Here is a 26572-nt window from a genome sequence, read left to right as displayed (position 1 = left end):
GGCAGGCGCTACGTTTGGAAGCTGTACAGGACCTGTATCCCTCTAGGTGCGTGCATCTTAACACTGGACATTCCCGCAGGTTTGGGTAAGAATATAGCAGCACTCCTCTGCACTGGGACGCCAGTAGCAGGAGGATCTGAGAGACTTGTGATACAGTTTGTTGGCAGTTGTTACAGCATTGATACATATTGATGTGACACAATTGGATGTAACAGATTGGATGAGTCTGTTTAGTGTCACATAAATATATTGTTGCCATTAAGAATACAATTACACTGTTGCTGCCAATCTTTTTCAGTGCCAGCGGATACTATCTGTCCTCTATTAGAGTGTGTGGAACATACAGATTTTAAGTTCATTTATTTATTTATGTATGTGTGTCAATTAATTTAAGTAAAAGAATTATATAAATTAAAGCAGACTCTTTGTTACTGATTTCAGTAGTGAGTAGAAGCGGACACCTACTTCTAATATTACAAACAGTATATATTTTAATTCAAGCGCACCATTGTTTCACCAAGCATGTTTAGATCTAATAGAAATATTAATATAGGTAAAAAGATGATAAATAACAGCAGTGCTGTCAAGGAGCAAAGTATGAATGCTAACAGCACGGAGACTACTTCTTTGAATTGGCTAGGAACAAAACCCAATGGGTTCTTTAAATGTGCCTCATCTAGATGTCTAACCTGTAAAAACATATCACACAAAATCAAGTCTTTTAGATCCAAAACCACAGGCGAAGAATTCGCCATAACACAGTTTCTGAACTGTAATTCCACCTACGTCGTGTATTTAATAGAATGCGGCTGTGGTACCCAATATGTGGGACGCACAATAAGGAAGCTCAAAGTACGATTCTCAGAACATAGAAGAAATATACTTAAGAAGTGCTCGCTCCACAGCCTCTCTAGACACACAAGTATGTGTGAACATGGTTCTATAAATAACATCCGGATAACAGTGCTAGAACAAGTCAGAATTACCGACAGAGGTGGAGACCGTTTTACACTGTTGTGCAGAAGAGAGGCCTTCTGGATCTTTCGTCTAAGGACTTTAGAACCATTAGGCCTCAATGAAAATATTGAATTAAATAACATCTAGCCAGCATCCAATTATGTAGATTCTATCTACAACACGAATAATACTGGGAGTTTGTCCCGTGCGTCCTCATGTGTCTCTCTCTCTCTCTCTTTGCATACATACATTTATATTTATAATATACTTATATAATTTATTTAACCTTTTTAATTTATCCTCTCTCTATAAACATAAAGTCAATGAGGGGATTATATAAATAACTTTATTTTCATTTATTTTTTATTTATTATTTATTATTTATGTTTCATTTTTTATTTTTATTTTTATTTTTATTTTTATTTATATATTTATATATTTTTTTATTTGTATTTTTTATTTTTATTTGCATTTTTATTTTTATTTTATTTTTTATTTTATTTTTTATTTTCACTTTTTTTTTTTATATTTATTTATTTTTTCAAAAACTCAAAAAGCTTTGTAAAAGCTCCTCTATATTGCCTAAATAATTATTCGAACTGTCTGACAGATTTAAAATAAAAATACTATGGGTTGTTCTTTCTATATAGATGGAAACTACCCCAAATAGGTGGTATCTTGTAGACAATTATCCCCCTCTACATATCTCACTATAAGTGTTGTAGGACACAGATGCCCCAATTATATATAATTAGCTGCATAAGGCTAAAATAAATTAGCATGACAAGCAATCTAAGTCTGGATGGTTCTACCTTTCATTTATATGTATATCTCAGCCCCCTAGTGGTCTAAGGCCATATTAGTCCATGCTTTAATTATCTAGCTATTCATTATTATTTTTATCTCTATAATGTATTACCATGAAACAGGTTTGGAACAATGCATAATTAATTCCAAATTTGTAGGTATGATAATGTATATATATTTATAATGAAGATCTCAGTGTGGCCAAACAAGTGCTTATTCCCAAATACATCTGTATGTGCATAATATCGTTTTTTCAATAGATTTATTAAATAAGAAAAAATATATAGTAGCAATAAGATCAATGTATGTTGCTATGCTGCTGGCTGTGTTTGAAATAAAAGTATGCAGAAAGGGTTAACTGTAACCTACATCTATGGTAACCAATGAAGAACTAGAAATGGGTATAAATAGAGACTGCAACTACCATCAGGCATACCTCTGATGAAACCGCCCACCTTGGAGGCGGAGAAACGCGTCAGGTGACCTGATACGACTGTGGAACGCAGGTGGACCGCAACCGGAAGCCGGAAGCCCCGAACCCGGAAGCCGCGTATCGCGGCATTACAGCGTCCCCTGCCATCCAGGACCTGGACACGTGTACCCCTGTCTCCGCTCCTGTCCGAGTACGGCACTCAAGGATAGTGCAGGACACCAAGCGATACCCAAGAGAACCGCCGCAGTGCGGTCAGTCATCTGAGCAGTGAGTGACATAAACCATTAAGATCACAGGAGACAGATGCGGGATTGGCATACTGAACACTCAGTTACATCTCTGACTCTATTCACCAGTTTTCAGGTGAAGTACTAACAGGCTTCTTTCAACATCATACAGCCTCCATTCCGCAAAGTGCAATTTGAATCTAACATGCACTAACCCTAATTGCAACTAACAATAAGCTTTTTTTGCATGCAAGTCAATTCAAATTTAAAAGGGAGGGTACCCAACCTTTAGCCTTAAAGGCCCTGGACACAGTTACCAGTTATATTTTATTGAATTGTTGTGATTTTAGAAAACTATTTTTATTTGAATATATTTATATATTGCTAATGGCATTACAATTATCCATTGTCCATTTGTGATAAAATCTTCTATCAATAAATTACTTTTATTTTTGCAAAACCAGCAGCAATTGACTCACTCTTTCCCCAGAGCGCCTACATCTCTTTTCCCCATATTCCGCTTGTGCTGTATACGGTGGATAGCCAGGTTCACCTTTGTGGGCAGCCAGAAGGGTGAGAGCTATTTTTGTTTAGATTATTCAATAGACTCTCGTTAAAGACTTGATCTAACAAACACATTCAATTTTGAAGTTAAATAAATACATTCTTAATCAGCGCCCACTGTTGTCCTAGAGACTTTCTTTATTCATTTATTTATGTATGTGTGTCAATTAATTTAAGTAAAAGAATTATATAAATTAAAGCAGACTCTTTGTTACTGATTTCAGTAGTGAGTAGAAGCGGACACCTACTTCTAATATTACAAACAGTATATATTTTAATTCAAGCGCACCATTGTTTCTTCCCCACTTTTTTCTAAAACTGTTTGAGGATTTAGCTAATCCTTTTAATGTGTGCAGCTGAAGCTAATTAAATACAATTGGTCTAATTGCGCCGGGAGTTGGGGTGTGAATAACACCTCTTTTGTATCTATTTTCTGACTTGCCCATGCAGCGATTAGGTCAGTAGTTCAACTTGTTTAAACATTTGGATTATTAAAAATGTAACTTCTCTTAATGTGATGCTTGTCTCTGTCTGTCAGTAACATTCTAAGCTGGATATGGTAAGATTTTAGAAGGTAATTTAATATTGTAATAAGTAATTAATGTCACCTGTTAATCATGGGCAATTAGCACTACTTTATAAGGGCATTCAGGCACTGGGTACAACCACATTGACAAAGCTGTGGCATACAGCAAAATGCATTGGTGAAGGAGCTGGGTACTGCTATACATTGGATCCTACCAGGAGGCAAGCCTAGATGTTCACAAGAGGGAACCTCATTGCGATTTACATCCATGCATAACGACCGGAGCTTACAGTAGTACTATTTCTGAGTCCACAATCAAGCTTCTAAGAGGTCATCCATCTACTGCCCCAGTGGGTAATCATCAATATCGCTACTTTGTGTGTTCCCAGGAATCAAGGTCTGGATAACCATTTAGGTGATAATTGGAGTTGACCCCTCACACCCAAGGTACTTCCGGGTCATGGGGTATTTAAACCCCCTGCTTAGATCTAGTTGGTGTATGCAGCCCTGGTTTGTGCAGTGTTCCACTTGATTCTGTGAGTAACCATGTTGGGTTTGTCCCACTGATTAATTTTGATGATTGAACAGTCTTTTGATTTGGATTTATCTTTTGTAGCCATGGATTGGGTGTGGGAGAACGCTTAACCCAGGTGCTGCCCTATGTGTATCCTCTTGGACCTATAGGTATTTATTGATCATGGCTTTTGATATATATACCCATGCTTCAGATGTACATTGTTAAAATAGAGTGTTTGTGATTACAGCAGCTGTATGCCCTTTTGTAATTGAGATCCTGCAGCTGTGGACCTTGTGTGGGAGAATGCCTAGTCCAGGTGCTGCCTTGTGTGCACCTTCCCGGACCTATAGGTATTTATGTGATACTAATATTTGATGTGTATATTTTTTACCATGATATACGTCTATAATAGAGATATTCTTTGATTACAGCAGCTGTCTGGTTTTATAGCCATGACTATACAGACATTTCCTTACACTTGGTGTATATCAGTTCAGATATACACCAAGCTCTATTGGAATGTGCTGACAGAGGTGAGGATATGTGGGCATTGCATGCATATTTTAGATCAGTGGTGAACACAGGGTGTTATTATATATCTCCTTGTAGATTCACCCCTCTGCTACCCGCTTCGATATATGGGTTCCTCTTTCTAAACCTCGTGTATAAATAGTAGTTTTCCTGATACAAGCATTGTCACCAGTATTGTTATATATTGGGACCTGGGAGGCTCATTCATGTTTTTGTTATATTTTTTTCTAGATATACTTTTAACTATTTGGCTTCGCTATACTAAGATTGGATTTGATGATTTATGTATGGCCCTTCTTGAAAAAGATCCTGGTTTTTGGATCGAAACGTCGAAACCTATGAGGCTACAATAAAACTTTGTCATTGAAGAAATGTGTGGACTTTATATACAGTGAGAGTGCACCCTCCACCACGTGGAATTCTTATATATATATATATATATATATATAGTTTAAATAAATGTAACACTTTTTATCATATCCAGGTTTAGTAGCGCTGTTTATACATAGTCCTATATTGCTTTGGTGGGATTAACTATCCCTTCATTTAGCTGCTCACAGTAAAAACGATCTTTATCGCAGCGTCAGACCCACTCCCTTGGTAATTATTTCTTGAGTAGATGCTGAACCTGGGAAGTCAATACTATCAGGAGTATTGCTGTAAGATGGAGGCACGGAAATATATGCAACTTTCAATCTAAAGTTGGAGACCCTTGTTTTGACTTTGTGATGATTCCTTTCGTGGCTTGAAAGGCTTTGATAGCTTGGTATAATGAAGCCTGATCCTGCACAGAGAGCAATGATGGGGAGGATTTAGCAGTAGGGACACTTGACAAGTTGGGCAGAATACCCAGATGGTTTTGAATGGCCTAACTTTGGAGCAAAGTCCTGTTGTACTGCTTCGAGGAAGATGACAAGATCATTCAGTAGTGGATCTTTAGATTCAATGAGAGGATTTGCCCAGTCTAAGGCTTTCCAATTTAAGAATAGAAGAAAGTATTTTACTGCATTGGCAGGGTTGATGCTCATTAATAATAATCCTGAATTAATATCAGTGAGGTATTGTCATACTACATCACTAAGCTAAACTCAATCACCTTCAAAGTAAATAGGTACTGGAGAGTCATGTGGATGCTTGTCAGTCAAGGTTTCAGGAGTTAATGTAGCACATAAGGGAATTGATGCATCAAAGCAACTTCTTCTGGACAGGAAAACTTCTGATATGACTGAATCTAAAGTCTTTGGAGCAACAGACTGAAGTTTAGGAGTAAGATCACACAATGAATTTACTGAAACAGAGATACAATCAACTCTTGGAGTTTCTGGCTGAAGGGAGGATACAATTTCTGGAAATGACTAGTAAGAGTCCACAGCTAATACTGGCAGTACACCAAAAACGTCTTTCTGAGATGAATCACTTGAGGTGCTAGAAGACTCCTCAAACTGGTATCATCCGCTTAGTCCATGGATCTTAAATATTCAATTAAAGTAGTAGAATTGGAATCCCCTTGTAGGTCAGGGAATTGAAGCCCTTCACTGGTACTAACAGATGGAAGCTCACTATGTACAGAAATAACTGGTTACCAGATATAGCTGAAACGGGCTGGTTACCGGATATAACTGATCCGGGCTGAGTACCAGTTATCACTGGACTGGGCTCAGTACCAGTTATCACTGGACCAGGCTGGTTACTGGGTATAACTGAACCGGGCTGGTTACCGGACATAACTGGACTGGGTTGGTTACCGGATATGACTGAACAGAGTTGGTTACTAGTTATAACTGAACCAGGCTGGTTACCTGATATAACTGAATCAGGCTGAGTACTGATTATCACTGGACTGGACTGGTTACTGGGTATAACTGAACCGGGCTTGATACTGGGTATAACTGAACCGAGCTGGTTACCAGATATAAGTGGACCGGGCTGGTTACCGGATATAACTGAACCAGGCTAGTTACCGGATATGACTAAACCAGGCTGGTTACCGGTAAAAACTAGACCAGACTGTTTACCAGTTAGAACTAAACTGGACTTGGAAACACTTGAAGAAATCAAAAGGTTCAGAATCGGAGATACTTCATCTATCTGGGACTGGAGACAGTACTGGAGACTCAGGTAATCTCTGTTGAGCCTGAGCCTTGTTGGTAACCAACATGAGAGCTTTCTCTGGGGATGATTGAGAGGAGTCTGAGTTGGTGGCGCAAGAATTCCCACTTAAACTTAACACATCTAATGTATTTCCTGAAACTAAATCATCCAGCGTCCCTTCAGGAACTTATCTTGCTTGGAACTATCGGGCCCGAAGCTTCACATGTAGCTATAGGAACAGATGTTGCTCTGAAGATTTAGCCTTGATCGAACTTCCTTGATTCCTGGGCTGAGAGTTAGGACCCCTGGTCACAAGACCCCAAATCATAAGCATGAATCTTCCTTTGAATAGTTCTCTTAACACATCTACCAGCGTTAACAGAGTTGACTACTGCAGGTGACAATTTACAGACGCTGGCACTATGGAACTGACAAACATCTCTGCTTCTTCCCTTGCAAAGGAGACAATCTCTAAACTGGTGATCAGAACCCCCACAATAAAAGCAGAGGTGAAGCTGCCTGCGAAGGTGATGTTCTTTTTCAGTAAATTTAGCCCATGGGTAACTTTGAAACTTATCTGTATTCCATACTGGAGAAGAGGGCTTAGTTCTAGAGAAATCTATATCAAGAGTTTCCCTGGCCACCGTATATCGCGGGGGGATTTTCTTTGAGTCAATAGTACTCCCAAGAATTTATTATAACATCTGAGTAATGCTAGAAAGAAGATTTTGCAATTGCTCCAACAATTTATAAAGAATCTTCAGATATTCAGGATTCATAGCAGAAGAAAACTGTGGAGTCCAAAAACAGCTCAATGGGAAGGGCACACTCTCAGGGGAAATAACGTTAATGGAATGTTCATCAGATCTGCTTGCAAAAGGTGTCTGCTGGTGATAGGATAGGAGAGACAGCTGGAACTGGAGTCAAAACTTGGAAGCTGATATACTTGTACCAGACTGGAGAGACAAATGGAACTGAAGTCAGAACTTGGAAGCTGATTTACTTGTAACGGACTGGAACCCGTGAGACAGCTGGAACTAGAGTTAGCATGGAAATGTGAAAAAGATATAAGGTATATCAGGAAGCGCTGTAGTTTAAGTAAAAATGTATTACATAATAATCTAAAAACAATACAATAAGGTAGACATATAATTCATATAACTGTAAAAATTGCTTCTCTCATAAGTGTCTCCAATATTATCCAGCCGCACCAAGACCCTTGATTACAATGTTCTTTATATTTAGGGATATAAGGTGCTTGTATAAACCATAAGATTTTAAATGGACAGTGAGTGACCTGTTTGGCACATTACTCCTTAGATCTTTATACTTATTGTCAGTCAAGCAGCAGCGTGAGGATTTTAGTGGCAAGCAAACCAACATGCAGTCATTCCTCCGTTAATTGACGTTATGTGATCACTGTGTGAACGGGCTGAGGGAGGGCGCCGTAACGGTGATATCAGGCGCTATGCTACACCTCAGTCCGACCAAAGCTGACAGTGCCCAGTTGTATACAGTGCAGGACCGACGGGTCAGTCTTACCGGGCTTGTATTTCACGCACTCGCCGTAGAGTCTTTGCAGTGGACTCACGTATCAGTGGCGGCTGTGTGTTATCCGTAATCGGCTGTCCTTAATTAAAGGCCGTGGAGACAACTTGTATGGATGGGTTTATTTGGAGCTCCTTACGCGTTTCTCCACCCTTATCCCATGGCGGTTTCGTCAGAGGATATAACAACTGCCATACCTGGCTGTTTATTTAAACCCATACGGACCAATCAGAACTAATTGATTAATCCGAACACCTGTGGTGTCAGCTGCGGTAAAAAATAAATACATATAAGAATCATATGTCAACCTTTAAAACACCTTTGATATAAACCAAAACGAGCAGAATAGTGACCTTTAAATTTAATATCAAAAGCAAACTACAATTTGTTTAATTTAATTTATACACATATATATATAATTTTAATAAATAATTCTCAATAAAAGCACTTGAAATTATCTTCTGCACTAATAGCAGACCCAAGTACGAATCCCAACAAGATACATCATATAATTTTATCATTTACTGGATAATAAATACTATATTCTGCCACACATAATAATTAACGGCATACAGCAAATTATATACAAATTCATTAATAAAAACATCTATATCAGTTCACACTAATAAATTCATTTTATATACTGTGCCTATATAGCATAATACTTTTTTCTCTATCTCATCTACCACTTCTCATTAATTTAATTATAATATACTTTATACTATACCACCATTTGAATATACTAACTAATTGCCATATCTATACCTAACCTTTAGTACATATAGATAATACTGATCCAATAGATAGAAAAATAGGGACTATAATTCTATAAATATTGTTTTTTATTTGAAGCTCTTTTATCTTATATTGTTTAATTCAATATTTTCGTTAAGACCATCAGGAACCAATGTATCTAGAGTGAAAATCCAGAATGCCTCTCTGGTACAGAGACGGCTATATCTATCTCCACCTCTCGGGTGGGAGCAATATATTCAATACCTTGTAGCTTTATTACATTCATATTCCCTTCATGAACTTGCAAAACGTGCATACCACACTCACAGCTTAAAAGATAAATAACATTTGTTTTTTGACAATTCATGTATGATTCCATGTATACATGTAGGCAGGACCACACGCAGCCTTAATACAAGATTTCTCGAGCACAGAAGAAATGTTCTTAATAAGAATATTAGTCACAGTGTATCAAGACACGTTTTGCAAGTTCATGAAGGGAATATGAATGTAATAAAGCTACAAGGTATTGAAAATATTGCTCCCACCCGGAGAGGTGGAGATAGATATAGCCGTCTCTGTACCAGAGAGGCATTCTGGATTTTCACTCTAGATACAGTACATTGGTTCCTGATGGTCTTAACGAAAATATTGAATTAAACAATATAAGATAAAAGAGATTCAAATAAGAAACAATATGTATAGAATTATAGTCCCTATTTTTCTATCTATTGGATCAGTATTATCTATATATACTAAAGGTTAGGGTATAGCTATGGCAATTAGTTAGTATATTCAAATGGTGGTATGGTATAAAGTGTATTATAACTAAATTAATGAGAAGTGGTAGATGAGATAGAGAAAAAAGTATTGTGCTATATAGGCACAATATATAAAATTAATATATTAGTGTGAACTGATATAGATGTTTTTATTAATGAATTTGTATATAATTTTCCGTATGCCGTTAATTATTATGTGTGGCAGAATATAGTATTTTTTATCCAGTAAATGATAAAATTATATGATGTATCTTGTTGGGATTCGTACTTGGGTCTGCTATTAGTGCAGAAGATAATTTCAAGTGCTTTTATTGAGAATTATTTATTAAAATTATATATATGTGTATAAATTAAATTAAACAAATTGTAGTTTGCTTTTGATATTAAATTTAAAGGTCACTATTCTGCTCGTTTTGGTTTATATCAAAGGTGTTTTAAAGGTTGACATATGATTCTTATATGTATTTATTTTTTACCGCAGCTGACACCACAGGTGTTCGGATTAATCAATTAGTTCCGATTGGTCCGTATGGGTTTAAATAAACAGCCAGGTATGGCAGTTGTTATATCCTCTGACGAAACCGCCGTTGGATAAGGGCGGAGAAACACGTAAGGAGCTCCAAATAAACCCATCCAGACAAGTTGTCTCCACGGCCTTTAATTAAGGACAGCCGATTACGGATAACACACAGCCGCCACTGATACGCGAGTCCACTGCAAAGACTCTACGGCAAGTGCGTGAAATACAAGCCCGGTAAGACAGACCCGTCGGTCCTGCACTGTATACAACTGGGCACTGTCAGCTTTGGTCGGACTGAGGTGTAGCATAGCGCCTGATATCACCGTTACGGCGCCCTCCCTCAGCCCATTCACACAGTGATCACATAACGTCAATTAACGGAGGAATGACTGCATGTTGGTTTGCTTGCCACTAAAATCCTCACGCTGCTGCTTGACTGACAATAAGTATAAAGATCTAAGGAGTTATGTGCCAAACAGGTCACTCACTTTCCATTTAAAATCTTATGGTTTATACAAGCACCTTATATCCCTAAATATAAAGAACATTGTAATCAAGGGTCTTGGTGCGGCTGGATAATATTGGAGACACTTATGAGAGAAGCAATTTTTACAGTTATATGAATTATGGGGGTCATTCCGAGTTGTTCGCTCGCAAGCGGATTTTAGCAGATTTGCTCATGCTAAGCCGCCGCCTACTGGGAGTGAATCTTAGCATCTTAAAATAGCGAACGATGTAATCGCAATATTGCGATTACACACCTCGTAGCAGTTTCTGAGTAGCTCCAGACTTACTCGGCATCTGCGATCAGTTCAGTGCTTGTCGTTCCTGGTTTGACGTCACAAACACACCCAGCGTTCGCCCAGACACTCCCCCGTTTCTCCAGCCACTCCCGCGTTTTTTCCGGAAACGGTAGCGTTTTTTCCCACACGCCCATAAAACGGCCTGTTTCCGCCCAGTAACACCCATTTCCTGTCAATCACATTACGATCGCCAGAACGATGAAAAAGCCGTGAGTAAAATTCCTGACTGCATAGCAAATTTACTTGGCGCAGTCGCAGTGCGGACATTGCGCATGCGCATTAAGCGGAAAATCGCTGCGATGCGAAGATTTTTAACGAGCGAACAACTCGGAATGACCCCCTTTAGGTCTACCTTATTGTATTGTTTTTAGATTATTATGTAATAAATTTTTACTTAAACTACAGCGCTTCCTGATATACTGTACCTTATATCTTTTTCACATTTCCATTTTCCAGTTGGTATTTCAGTAGTACCATTTGGGAGCAGCTTAGTGTTAACAATTTTTATTATTATATATGTAAAGTTATAAAACGAGCAGGATAGTTGACCATACAAGCGCCAGGGAACTTTTTAGTTAGCCTGGAAGCTAATAAACTTAACCAGACTGGAACCCGTGAGACAGCTGGAATTGGAGTCAGCCTGGAAGCTGATAAACGTAACCGGACTGGACCCGGGGTGGTATCTGGAACTTCAGTATACATACTGTAAGTAGACACTGGATGGATTGCTCTGGGACTGGAATAGCAACACACTGGAGAGGCAATGTAGCTCCTGGAATCACAGTATATGTGCAAGTACTTGATGCTGGAAATACTGAGCTGGCAATGCTGCTGGAATCATAATACATGTGCAAGTCATACTTGCCTGCCTGACCCACTCCATGAGGGAGAAAATGCTCTGTTCCTGGACTTTCCTGGTAATCAGGAGCAGTTGTTGGTGCGGGCAAGCAGTGCCTGCGCACGGGGCGCTGCGGCCTGGTGGCGCGGCCGCAGTCACCCTGCAGGCACTGCCGCCTATTCGCTCACTGGCTGCAGCAGACGCCGTGGACTGTGTGGGCGCCCGCTGCAGCCGGCTCCAGTGACAGACACTAGAGGTCATTATTGACCTCTAGTGTCTGTGTGGCGCTGCTATGGGAGAGACGTCATGACGTCTCTCCCATAGAGAGGAGCCGCGGCAGCCAGACGGAGCAGCAACCGCAGCAGCAGTCGGGAAGCAGGAGCGGGGTAGTGGTAAGTATTGTTTTTGGGGTTTTTTTGTGTGTGTGTTTGACAGCGACAGGGGGCACAACTACTGGGGGCACAGCAGCAGAGGGCACAACTACTAGGGGCACAGCGACAGGGGGCACAACTACTGGGGCAAATCTACTGGGGGCACAACTACTGGTGCAAAGCAACAGAGGGCACAGCTACTGAGGCCAATGCAACAGGGGGCACAGCTACAGGGGGCAAATCTACTGAGGGGCACAACTACTTGGGGCATAACTGTGGCCATGCCCATCCCCTATGAAGCCACACCCTTATTTTTTGGCGCGCCTCTTCGGCGTACACTAACTGTTTTGCCACAGGGGTGGGGCGCCAGTGGAAACTTTTGCACTGGGCACCACAAGGTGTAGAACCGGCCCTTCTCGTAATGTATGATTGCCATCACCTGTGGTGAGCTAGTTAATTGATAAGAAAGTCGTTTCACCACAGGTGATGGCAATCATACATTACCAGGAAAGTCCAGGAACAGGGCATTTTCTCCCTCATGGAGAGGGTTAGGTAGGCAAGTATGGTGCAAGTACTTGGTGCTGGAAACTCAGTGCTAGCAATCATTGGTCAGCTGAGTAACCTTCAGGTTACACAGACTGGCCACCACAGCTCTATCAACAAGGAATCATTCTGTGATCACAGGACTCATTCTGCACATGCTCAGAACATGTACTGCGCATGCCCAGATAGATCACTATTGGATTAGTACATAACCATCGGTTGTACATGCTTATCTGAATTATGCCTACAGTGCATTTAGGTCCAGCTGCACACTCCTCTATCTTGCTTCTTTGAAAGATAATGTAGTTGTGCCTGACCAAGAAATTCAGGACCTGTACTACCAGGCCATTTGTTTTTCTGTTGAGACTATTTCTCAATTTCAGCAACACTTTCACTTTAAGCAGGGCCGGATTACGGATTGTGGGGACACTTACAAATAAAACTGACCTCCTCTATGTCTTTAATACTGCACATTTGCCCCCTATCACCGCCATGCCATATAGTGGTGCCCTGCCCGGGTGATTGTGATTAGCATACACTTACAGGGGCAAACGCAGGATTTAGCAAGGAAGGTTTCCGTGGATGGGTGGGCGTGTATGTATATGTGCATGTATGTGTAATAAAAATATATACATACATACACTGGATATATGTACGGAGGCAGGACGGCACTCAGAGTCTGGTAAACCATAGAAAATCAGCACAGGACGCCGAAGATGTTTCAGAATGTTTTTTAGGATCATCAGGTGGGGTTTCCAGGTACTCGGAACCCCCCGCCCCCCCTGTGTGCGCCACTGCCTTAGGGCATGCTGTGCTCCTCTCGCTCAGGACTTTTCAGCTCTTGCAGCCTCCTCCAGTCTTCACACTAATCAGCGCTGGCAGTGTCGCAGTGCAGTTACTTCCTGCCTGCAACACTGCCAAGGGGCCGACACAAAAGCCAGCAGTAGTGCTGGGGGACTAGGAGAGTACTATTAAGGGTTGCCGGGGGCCAACACAAAAGCCAGCAGTAGCGCCTGGGGACTGGGAGGGCTGCTATTAATAACTGCCAGGGACCAACACAAAAGCCAGCCAGAGGACTAGGGGGCTTCCAGGTACCATTTCAAGATCCGGCAGTGGCGTCAGACAGGGGATTGGGAGAGCTGCTATTAAAACACCTATGGGGGGAATGGTTGCAAGTGTTTGGAGCCCCCCGCCCATATAATTTGGCACTGACTTTAAGGCAAATATTTATAAGCATTGCAAAATTTTAGATCCTGCACAATCGCTACAACCACCTTCACAGTTAGGCTGGGTACACACTGTAGGATGTCGGGAAGATGTGACATCGCAAACGATATATCGTAAGTGCATACACACTGTACGATGTATCGTCTGTGACCACATCCACCCACATCCCGGAGCATGCCGGGCTGTCACTTATATTTTGCTCTTAAGTGCAGAACAAAACATATGCGATGTCGTATGCGCGCCGTGGGAGCGCACATCGTATACAATGTCACCCGTACACACTGTCCGATGTTACCGATATATCGCACGAGCTGGCGGGTCGTAAGATAGATCGGGTGCACATCGGACAGTGTGTGCCTAGTCTTAGATTTAATCAGTTTAATAGTAAAGATTGGGTAGCCTTTATTCTAATAATAATAACATATATAAAGATTGCATACCTCCCAACTGTCCCAATTTTCGCGGGACAGTCCCAGTTTTTTTTTGGTCGTCCCGCTGTCCCTCCAGCGGGCTGCAGTGTCTCGAGGTGGAAGGAGGGGGGGGAGGGGGGGGGCAGATGGGAGGCTCCTGATTTTTTGCTTTTCTGCTCAGTTCAGAGCAGAGCAGCAGTGAATAGACACTGTACGAATGCGCACAGTGTCTATTCCAGTGAGGCAGAGGGACTGGGGGCATGGCTCATAGAGCACTGGCCATGCCCCCACTGTGACGGAAATGGGAGGCGTGGCTCGCAATTGCATAATTCGTGCGAAGCCACGCCCACTTTTTTGGCGCGCCGCACATAGGGTCCTGCTCTCAAGCCACAAGATATTGGGAGGTATGAGATTGGCAAAATCAAAGTCTGGTGAATGCTCCTGGTTTGGAGTCAATGACTGTGCTGCAGTATTGAAAGTATATATTTGAAATGCAGAAATCTACACAGAAACCTTCATTTTCCAACCTGAGAAAAGTCGCATATTTACTAAGTTTCCCCTTTTCTGATGCAAATGTTGAACTGCTGTTTAGTCATTTGAAGGCTGTGAAAGAAACTGATTGAAATCTACTACTGTTAAGGGCATATATGGGCATGAACTTAATGCATCAGGTCTAGGTTTGGATAATAAACATTACTCTGCACACAATATCTAATTCAGGGGGACCATTTCGGAGCGGGTTTCGTGAATGGTGGCAAAAACACACTGACTTCTTATTTCACCTGGCCATGCTGCCCGACCACAGGGCTATTCAGAATTCTGATAACCGACTGTTCTGCGTCTGACACTGCGGGTTTATAGAAGTGGGGATGTGGCCTATAGCAACCAATCAGATTCTGCTTACAGTATCATTTATCTAGCACCTTCTAGAACAAGGTGTCAAACACACAGCCCGCAGGCCGCATGTGCAGTGGCGTGGGCAGGGGCAGTTGCGTAACTACTGAGGGTGCAGGGGGTGCAGCTGATGTGGAGTCCAAAATGCTTCCAGGGCAACTCAAATGCCCGTGCCCCCCCCCCCCCCCTCTCCACCGCGAACAACAGCCGCATTAGTATTGGGTGCGATCCATGCTCCCTGCATGCCAAGGCCAGCAGTGTCCCCGACCCACAGCGGCCGCCCTCCCCCATGCCGGCAGGGGCGGAGGATGGGTGGATGGAGCTACTGGAGCATGAGCTCCGTGCACCAACAGAGGTGCAGGTCACCTCCCCCCTTATTCAATGGCAGATCCATCACTCTCCCGTTACTTTCCGTCCACTTCTTTTCTCCCCTCTCCACCCTCAGTTACTCCTTTCCTGTGCCCTATCTCCCATCATGGCTCCCACATGCAGCACCCCCCCCCTCCTCTGCACTACTGTGCTCTCCCTCCTCATTACTCTCCAATCTCCCCCATCCACAGAACCTCCGACCTTCGACTCCCCACCAGCGGCATCCCCGGATATGGAACTCGGGGTCGACAGTGTCTAGGTCGATACACATTAGGTTGACACCTATTGGTCGACAGTGACTAGGTCGATGCAGGAAATGGGTCGACGTGGCCATTTGGTCGACATGAACAAGGTCGACATGGAAAAAGGTCGACATGCGTTTTTATTTTTTTTTGTGGTGTAGTTTTCTTCATAAATTGACCGGGAACCCCAACTAGTGCACTGTGTCCCCTCACATGGCTCGCAAGGTGCCTCACTCCGCTACCGCTGTGCTCGCACACATATTAAGCAGCGCTTTACAGAGAGGATTTTTGGCCATTCAAATCAGTCCCTGCCCCAGTGGAGCTTACAATCTATATTCCCTAACACATGTACAAGCAGACATAGTCACACTAGGGTTCATATTTGTTGAGAGACAATTAATCTACTAGTGTATTTTTGGATTATGGGAGGAAACCCGAGTACCTGGAGGAAACCCATGCAAGCATGGGGAAAATATACAAACTCCACACACTTAGGACCATGGTAGAAATTAAACCCATGACCTCAGTGCTGTAAGGCAGTAATGTTAACCCTTACACCATCTGTGCTGACTACAGCAGTGTGGCTCTATGTGGCATATACAATGAGCGGGGTATATATTGGTGGTGCACAGGCAACAGAGTAACCCCTATAATTCCCGGCGTCCTGTGTCTGCAATAGCGGTGAAACATCAGCGGGGCTATGTATGGCAATACTAGAAACAAAGACCTTGAAACAAAGTAACTACCTACTGAAACAAAATAACAACATACAGAAACAAAACAGCAACATAGTGGTGTGCAGTCCTACAGTACAAAGGAAAATACCGTAAACCCCCAACAGCACAGAGGCTGTCAGTATGTGGTATCAATAGGGTATCTATTGGTGAAGACTGACAACATACAGGATAGCATACAGGTTATAAAACAAAAGGACATAAGTGGGAGAAGAACTACAATAATGCAATAACAGCACAGCGGGTATCACTAATAGGACAAGTCATACGGCAATTAATAGTATAATATCCCACAGCACGTGGCATAACAGTAATAGAACAAATAGCACGGCAGCTGATAAAACACATAACAATACACAAAATTGCAGAATGTGAAATACAAAAGGACCAAAGAAATGATGAAAATAGAAAATGAAAAGTATAAAATAAAATAAAAATCATACAAAATAAACATAATCCACAAGATGACAAATGTGATAAATAAACACATACAGCAGTGCCATGTCAAAGAGGTGTACGATGATATCCCGGCACCGGGATCCTGACCGCCGGAATGCTGGCAGTGGGGCGAGTGCATATATACTGTATGTCATACCTCCCAACATGACCCTCTCCAGGAGGGACAGAATGCTTGCTATCACCTATGCTGAAACACCTTTCTTATCCATCAACCTGTCCAAAACAGGTGTCGTCAATCATAAATTAAGAGAAAAGTCCAGAAGCAGAGCATTTTGTCCCTCCTGGAGAGGGTCATGTTGGGAGGTGTGATATGTGTATATCTATACACATACACACATATGAAGTGCATGATGTTTGGCACTCCACCGATAACATCACAACTTCTTCAGGTGCCATTCAAAGTCAGAAGAACCACATATACAGTAATGAGGTCCATTCAAAATTTGACCACAATCTAGACCATAGTTGCCTACCCTCCCTCATTTTGCAGGAGACTCCGTGAAATAGCTGCAATCTCCCTGACTCCCTGAATAGTCCTGCAATCTCCCTGATTGCACCTTACTCCATTATGCAGTTGTTACATTATTGGGGAAAAAGAGAAATCAGAGATACATACTTTCAAATGGGCTCATCAGTGCCATTTCCCTGCCTTGGGTATAAGGCACAGTGATCCCTATGGCTACATGCATTTTAAATGAGATTTCTCGTGGCCACTTACAGTATATGGAACCTCTTGTAAAACACAATGCAGGAACAAATCCTGAAAAATATCAGTGTCTTTTCTTCAACAAGTAGATCTTACTAACTTTGGGGCTCATGTACGTTTGGATGTAAGTCATTTTTATGACACGCCTCTCATGTAGCAGTACACGTCTGCGCTGATAGGTGTTACTGACACAATCTCCCTGACAGGCTTTTTCAAAAGTAGGCAAGTATGATCTAGACCACAGGTTCTCAAACTCGGTCCTCAGGACCCCACACAGTGCATGTTTTGCAGGTCTCCTCACAGAATCACAAGTGAAATAATTAGCTCCACCTGTGGACCTTTTAAAATGTGTCAGTGAGTAATTAATACACCTGTGCACCTGCTGGGTTACCTGAGGACCGAGTTTGAGAACCACTGATCTAGACTATGTCTGCATTATTTCATTGGGAGATTCGGAGTACCACCCACATTACTGTGTGTGTTTATATATGTACAGTATACGTGTATTTGTGTGTGTGTGTGTGTGTGTGTGTGTGTGTGTGTGTGTATATATATATATATATATATATATATATATATATATATATACAGAAAAAAGTCCTGTACTCGCATCCAATAATTTTAGAGTGGGTGCAATCCCAACAGAAACGAAGTCCGCTGAATATAGGTATCCACACAGGTGGCGGGTGCACTCTCACAAATGTACTCAGATTCTGTGGTTGATATCAGTTGTTCTTTATTATAGCCTCTTAGATACGACGTTTCGACCCTTCCACAGGGTCTTTTTCAAGACAGGCAATATGACATCCTTATTTCATGTTGTGCATAGTTTAAACAATGCCTAAAGAGAATACAAAAAATGAAAAAAGACTCAGCCTCCCAGGCCCCTTACACATGGCAGAAGAACCAATCTGAACTGGGCTTCAAATACCCTGTTCATATGGTGACTATAATATAACATCGAATATACTTCTAATAACCACCTTAGACCAGGATGTGATAACTCACCACTACAGTGTTCAAGAGGGCCACCTAGATCCCTACTACAAGAGGAATACCACTGATCCACCAAAGAGTGCCTTATTTCACACTTTCAAACACTAGAGGACACCACACAGATATATTTCTCATGGATAACAGGATAAAAAATATATATAATCACTTACACATCCTCTTAAAAACAGGATCACACAGCACGTGGCCTGTCGACAACCACCATAGCCTGTAGTCCTATAATAGTTGCATAGAAATTAACTGTTAGGCAACGGGGTAACACACCCTCCACCGTGTAACACCTGATAACAAACTGCCGTTTACCTATAGCAACTGCTATGTGGATGTGAAGCATCCTAGGGTCATTTTTTCAATATAGCCGCTCAAACAGACCTACTGAGAGAAGAAATTGCTGTTCAAAGTAGACACGTCTCGCAATTAACATCAGCCAATCTAAGTAGACAAAGCTTACCAGGTGCTGGAACCAGCCATGTGTTCCCAGGATGCTTACTGGAGCTGGTCTAATAGCAGAGGTATTTATACCCCCTTTACCGGAAGTGCCCCCGAATACACGTGTCTGATAAACACCAAATATGCCAGCTCTATATGTGGAGCTTCTCCACCAGCTTTAGACTCCTCTGGGGGGATGACAAACACTATCGCAGACGCCAATCAGTGCAGGCGGACTAAGTTAAAGCCTGCTAGTGTGATCGCGTCTTGCGTTCCACGATACCGGAAGCAAGACGCGATGCGTTCCACTGTACCGGAAGTAGACGCCGCGTATCACCAGTGCGGCGTACGCTCTCCGTTCCTCCAAGCCTGTCACTATGTGACACTGGATGATAACCATATGAGCCCCCAAACACATCCACCACCAACTCAGAGGACTGGTTTAGCAAAAAAAATATATTATATATAACACGGTCCAAATTCTCCTGTACACCGGCAAATGAATAACTAAATAGATCTATAGTGTGGTTCATAACTCACTGGACTCAGTGGATCAGACTGTGGCACAGTACCAAAATCTCATACCCCTCCTTTTTATCAAAGTTAATTGTTTAAACTCATGCCATTAGGGACCTGGAAGGATGGGCTAAGTTTACGTTATACATAAAACAACAGACAAACACTATTTTACATATGACACTTAGTCTCTAAAGAAACACCCCATAGGGGTTATTTTCATTTAATCCACGTGGGGACACCGTATCCAAATGACTGATCCAGAAGCACTCCCTCTGTTTCAGTCTCCTGGTCCGGTCTCCACCAGTGACATTCGGGGGCACCCAATCGATGATTTTACATTTTAAACTGGCTACCTGGTGTCGAGCCTCAATAAAATGTCGAGCCACCGGTTTATCAGACCTGCCGCTATTTAATGCGACATGTATAGATGAGCGGTGGTTCGCCATTCGATCCCTGAAGGTACGGGTAGTGAGCCCCACGTAAACCAATCCACAAGGGCATTTTAGAATATAAATTACAAAATCAGATCTGCAATGCAAATGATATTTGAGCCTAATACTGGAACCGGTATGCGGATGGGAAAATGTCGGCCCGACCATCATTGAGCGACACGTAGTGCAACTCCCACAGGAGTAACAACCTGGTTTTTGCTGCAACAACTGCGTAGTAGACATAGGAGCATTTGGATATGCTAAAGGTCTCATAAGCATTTGTTTTAAATTCGGTCCCCTCCGATAAGCTAGCATAGGAGTATTCATACGTGTGAAGGGTAATGCTGGATCAGTACTGACAATAGGCCAGTGTTTTTTAAGTACCTTGTTAAGATGCCCCGAATGGTTATCATATCGTGTTGCAAAAACAAGACGATTATCAGATCTATCTTTATTTTTGGGCTGTTTCCCAGCTACAATGTCATAGGCCTTGGTCAGACAGTGGGAAAGTGTTTTCTGTGTGTACCCACGTTCTACAAAGCGTTCTTTGACCTCTGCAAGTTGAATTTCAATGTTCTGTGGATCCGAATTAATTCTTAATACTCTTAAAAATTGAGACACAGGCAAGTTTTCCTTTAGTGCAGGGGGATGATGGCTTGTCGCTTGCAACGTCAAATTTCTGTCAGTTGGTTTTCTATAGACAGAAGTTGCAAAAGAATCCCCAACTATGCTAATGTGTACATCTAGAAAATTAATTTCAGAACTTGAAATGCTAGAGGTAAATTTTATAGGGCTTTCTAACTGGTTGAGATTGTTCACCATCGTGTGAAAAGCTGACTCTGTACCCTGCCACAACAAAAAAACGTCATCGATAAATCGACGATAAAATAAAATTTGGTGGCCATATTGTGGAAAAATCTGGGTAGTCTCGTAGTTAGTCATATATAAGTTGGCATATGATGGGGCCAAATTAGACCCCATCGCTGTCCCCGCTAGTTGTATAAAGTATTTATCCTTGTACATAAAATGATTCGAACGTAAAACCATTTCAGTGAGTTCAATAATACATTCGATGGGCACACTGCCAGGGGGATATCTCCTCAATGCTGCTCGCACTGTTTCTAATCCACCATCATGAGGAATCACCATGTACAATGAATTGACGTCCATTGTGGCCAACAGACAGGAAGTCAGTGTACAATCAACTTTTTTTAACTGTGTAAGAAAATCACCCGTATCTTTTATGTAGCTCAAACTTTTAACCACAATGGGCTGGAGGATACTATCCACAAATTTGGCCAACGGTTGTAGCAGGGAACCCTCCGCTGCTATGATCGGTCGTCCCGGTGGTTGTACCAAGGTTTTATGCACCTTCGGTAAAGTGTACAAAATCGGACAACGGGGGTGCTCAACCGTTAAAAAGAAAAATAAATCATCATCAAACCAACCATTGTTTCGCCCTCGTCTGAGACATTCATCTATGGCCCGTTTGATACCAGGGATAGGGTTCGATTCAACTTGTTTATAGGTCTCCTGGTCAGATAACTGGCGCATGATCTCTCGATCATAATCCTGCCAGTCTTGAATGACCACTGCCCCGCCTTTATCGGCGGGGCGTATAACGATGTTGTTGTCAGCCCGCAATTTATTGAGGGATTTCCTTTCAAGAGAAGATAAGTTGTCAAATTGTCTAGGTGGAGTGAAATTACTGGTGTCCCTTTGTACTACCCTCAGAAATGTTTTTAAGCTGGCGTTTTGTGTAGGTGGATCAAATGAGGAGCTTTTTTTGAAGGGAGTTGGCACATTTTTACTAATTTTATCTGAAAAAAACTCTTTAAGTCTTAATTGACGACCAAATTTAAACTGGTCAACATTACTCTCGAAACGATTATGATGATACGTGGGGACAAAAGACAAACCATGAGTTAAAAGCGACATATCAGCTTCATCCAGTTGGGTACTCGATAGATTGAAGACAACATTCATGTCTTTTTTGGTCTTCCTCTTCTTCGAGTACCAACTTCGTCTGGGATGTGGTCTGCACTTCCTTTTTTGTTTCCCACCATTGAAGTGGTTTCGGGGCCCTGGTCCAAAAAACGTCTTTGTTGGCTACCCTCATTGGGATCGGTATCAGACGTTGAATTCGAGGAGACCAACTCCCTAGTATACCTAGGGGCTCGTCTTCTTCTCGGGAACCTACCCATCTGGTTACTCGGATTTTGGGTGTTGCCTAATAACCATCTGTATACTAAATGATTTTTATAATCACTAGTAACAGTGGCTAATTTTTTACGTTTAAACGAGACAAGGTCTCGGTGATACGTATCGATCTGTGTTTGAAGCTTGTCAATCCATTTTTGAGATTTATCATCAGTTAATAATGGTATTGCTGTTATATTGGCAGCTTCAATTTCAATCTTTATGGTCTTAAGTTCAAATCCTACTTCCTCTATAACTAGAGCCATGAGATCGAACGAACATTTGTTGAGGATTCCGCACCACCGACTACAGAATTTAGGGTTACTCCTCCCCAGTGTCGGTGTGTTAGTGATGCGGAATCCTCTGGGGATCTGCCGTCGTCGGTGATATTCCGAAAGGAATTGGCCATGTAGTTTTAAATCAACTTCTTTTTGGCGTTGTTTGACAAGTTTATAAAAAACATCCACCGGTGTGTCTGCTGGCAGAGACTCGAAATCAATTTTTTCAAAAAGAAACTTTTCAACCTCCTCATCAGTAAATGAGATGGTTCCCTGTTCTGCCAGGGACAATAGCCCATCATCTAATAAATATGTTCCCTCTTGTGTCATATTTGGGGAATTGAATCACTTCCTAGGTTTTACTCAGAAAAGACTGAATCAATCGTATCACCGTATTACCAAAACTTACATACAATAAAACAAAATAACTAAATTAATACATAAATACATACATGAAACAAAATACAATTTAGCCCATCTACAGTCAATGATCACTTGTATGCAAATTAGCGCTGATGGGTATCAGGAAACCAGGGAGGAAATCCCCGACAATATCTACAGAAAAAAGTCCTGTACTCGCATCCAATAATTTTAGAGTGGGTGCAATCCCAACAGAAACGAAGTCCGCTGAATATAGGTATCCACACAGGTGGCGGGTGCACTCTCACAAATGTACTCAGATTCTGTGGTTGATATCAGTTGTTCTTTATTATAGCCTCTTAGATACGACGTTTCGACCCTTCCACAGGGTCTTTTTCAAGACAGGCAATATGACATCCTTATTTCATGTTGTGCATAGTTTAAACAATGCCTAAAGAGAATACAAAAAATGAAAAAAGACTCAGCCTCCCAGGCCCCTTACACATGGCAGAAGAACCAATCTGAACTGGGCTTCAAATACCCTGTTCATATGGTGACTATAATATAACATCGAATATACTTCTAATAACCACCTTAGACCAGGATGTGATAACTCACCACTACAGTGTTCAAGAGGGCCACCTAGATCCCTACTACAAGAGGAATACCACTGATCCACCAAAGAGTGCCTTATTTCACACTTTCAAACACTAGAGGACACCACACAGATATATTTCTCATGGATAACAGGATAAAAAATATATATAATCACTTACACATCCTCTTAAAAACAGGATCACACAGCACGTGGCCTGTCGACAACCACCATAGCCTGTAGTCCTATAATAGTTGCATAGAAATTAACTGTTAGGCAACGGGGTAACACACCCTCCACCGTGTAACACCTGATAACAAACTGCCGTTTACCTATAGCAACTGCTATGTGGATGTGAAGCATCCTAGGGTCATTTTTTCAATATAGCCGCTCAAACAGACCTACTGAGAGAAGAAATTGCTGTTCAAAGTAGACACGTCTCGCAATTAACATCAGCCAATCTAAGTAGACAAAGCTTACCAGGTGCTGGAACCAGCCATGTGTTCCCAGGATGCTTACTGGAGCTGGTCTAATAGCAGAGGTATTTATACCCCCTTTACCGGAAGTGCCCCCGAATACACGTGTCTGATAAACACCAAATATGCCAGCTCTATATGTGGAGCTTCTCCACCAGCTTTAGACTCCTCTGGGGGGATGACAAACACTATCGCAGACGCCAATCAGTGCAGGCGGACTAAGTTAAAGCCTGCTAGTGTGATCGCGTCTTGCGTTCCACGATACCGGAAGCAAGACGCGATGCGTTCCACTGTACCGGAAGTAGACGCCGCGTATCACCAGTGCGGCGTACGCTCTCCGTTCCTCCAAGCCTGTCACTATGTGACACTGGATGATAACCATATGAGCCCCCAAACACATCCACCACCAACTCAGAGGACTGGTTTAGCAAAAAAAATATATTATATATAACACGGTCCAAATTCTCCTGTACACCGGCAAATGAATAACTAAATAGATCTATAGTGTGGTTCATAACTCACTGGACTCAGTGGATCAGACTGTGGCACAGTACCAAAATCTCATACCCCTCCTTTTTATCAAAGTTAATTGTTTAAACTCATGCCATTAGGGACCTGGAAGGATGGGCTAAGTTTACGTTATACATAAAACAACAGACAAACACTATTTTACATATGACACTTAGTCTCTAAAGAAACACCCCATAGGGGTTATTTTCATTTAATCCACGTGGGGACACCGTATCCAAATGACTGATCCAGAAGCACTCCCTCTGTTTCAGTCTCCTGGTCCGGTCTCCACCAGTGACATTCGGGGGCACCCAATCGATGATTTTACATTTTAAACTGGCTACCTGGTGTCGAGCCTCAATAAAATGTCGAGCCACCGGTTTATCAGACCTGCCGCTATTTAATGCGACATGTATAGATGAGCGGTGGTTCGCCATTCGATCCCTGAAGGTACGGGTAGTGAGCCCCACGTAAACCAATCCACAAGGGCATTTTAGAATATAAATTACAAAATCAGATCTGCAATGCAAATGATATTTGAGCCTAATACTGGAACCGGTATGCGGATGGGAAAATGTCTATATATATATATATACACATACCTCCCAACATGACCCTCTCCAGGAGGGACACAATGCTCTGCTTCTGGACATTTCTCTTAATTTAAGATTGCCGTCACCTGTGTTGAACTAGTTAATGGATAAGAAAGGTGTTTCAGGACAGGTGATGGCCATCATAAAGTAAGAGAAAAGTCCAGGAGCAGAGCATTCTGTCCCTCCTGGAGAGGGTCATGTTGGGAGGTATGTATATATGTATATATATATATATATATATATATATATATATACAAACCGAAAATTCAGCACTCAGCATTAGAGATGAGCGCCGGAAATTTTTCGGGTTTTGTGTTTTGGTTTTGGGTTCGGTTCCGCGGCCGTGTTTTGGGTTCGACCGCGTTTTGGCAAAACCTCACCGAATTTTTTTTGTCGGATTCGGGTGTGTTTTGGATTCGGGTGTTTTTTTCCAAAAAACCTAAAAAACAGCTTAAATCATAGAATTTGGCGGTCATTTTGATCCCAAAGTATTATTAACCTCAAAAACCATAATTTCCACTCATTTTCAGTCTATTCTGAATACCTCACACCTCACAATATTATTTTTAGTCCTAAAATTTGCACCGAGGTCGCTGTGTGAGTAAGATAAGCGACCCTAGTGGCCGACACAAACACCGGGCCCATCTAGGAGTGGCACTGCAGTGTCACGCAGGATGGCCCTTCCAAAAAACCCTCCCCAAACAGCACATGACGCAAAGAAAAAAAGAGGCGCAATGAGGTAGCTGTGTGAGTAAGATAAGCGACCCTAGTGGCCGACACAAACACCGGGCCCATCTAGGAGTGTCACTGCAGTGTCACGCAGGATGTCCCTTCCAAAAAACCCTCCCCAAACAGCACATGATGCAAAGAAAAAAAGAGGCGCAATGAGGTAGCTGTGTGAGTAAGATAAGCGACCCTAGTGGCCGACACAAACACCGGGCCCATCTAGGAGTGGCACTGCAGTGTCACGCAGGATGTCCCTTCCAAAAAACCCTCCCCAAACAGCACATGACGCAAAGAAAAAGAAAAGAAAAAAGAGGTGCAAGATGGAATTGTCCTTGGGCCCTCCCACCCACCCTTATGTTGTATAAACAGGACATGCACACTTTAACCAACCCATCATTTCAGTGACAGGGTCTGCCACACGACTGTGACTGATATGACGGGTTGGTTTGGACCCCCACCAAAAAAGAAGCAATTAATCTCTCCTTGCACAAACTGGCTCTACAGAGGCAAGATGTCCACCTCATCATCATCCTCCGATATATCACCGTGTACATCCCCCTCCTCACAGATTATCAATTCGTCCCCACTGGAATCCACCATCTCAGCTC

At 42.0% G+C, this 26572-nt stretch overlaps 1 protein-coding gene across 1 annotated transcript in view; it reads left to right on the top strand.

Moving 5' to 3' along the window:
• Positions 1–4299: 4299 nt before the first annotated feature.
• Positions 4300–26572, top strand: part of LOC134969246 (USP6 N-terminal-like protein) — a 379876-nt gene continuing 357603 nt past the window's right edge. The window contains exon 1 of the mRNA XM_063945070.1: positions 4300–4381. The gene's annotated coding sequence lies outside the window, so the exon portion shown is untranslated. The remainder of the gene's footprint in view (positions 4382–26572) is intronic.

The sequence above is a fragment of the Pseudophryne corroboree genome, chromosome 11 (genome assembly GCF_028390025.1).
Source record: "Pseudophryne corroboree isolate aPseCor3 chromosome 11, aPseCor3.hap2, whole genome shotgun sequence".
Classification (NCBI taxonomy): Eukaryota; Metazoa; Chordata; class Amphibia; order Anura; family Myobatrachidae; genus Pseudophryne; species Pseudophryne corroboree.
The sequence above is the reverse complement of the archived record's forward strand: the minus strand, read 5'-3'. Positions and strand labels throughout refer to the sequence as shown.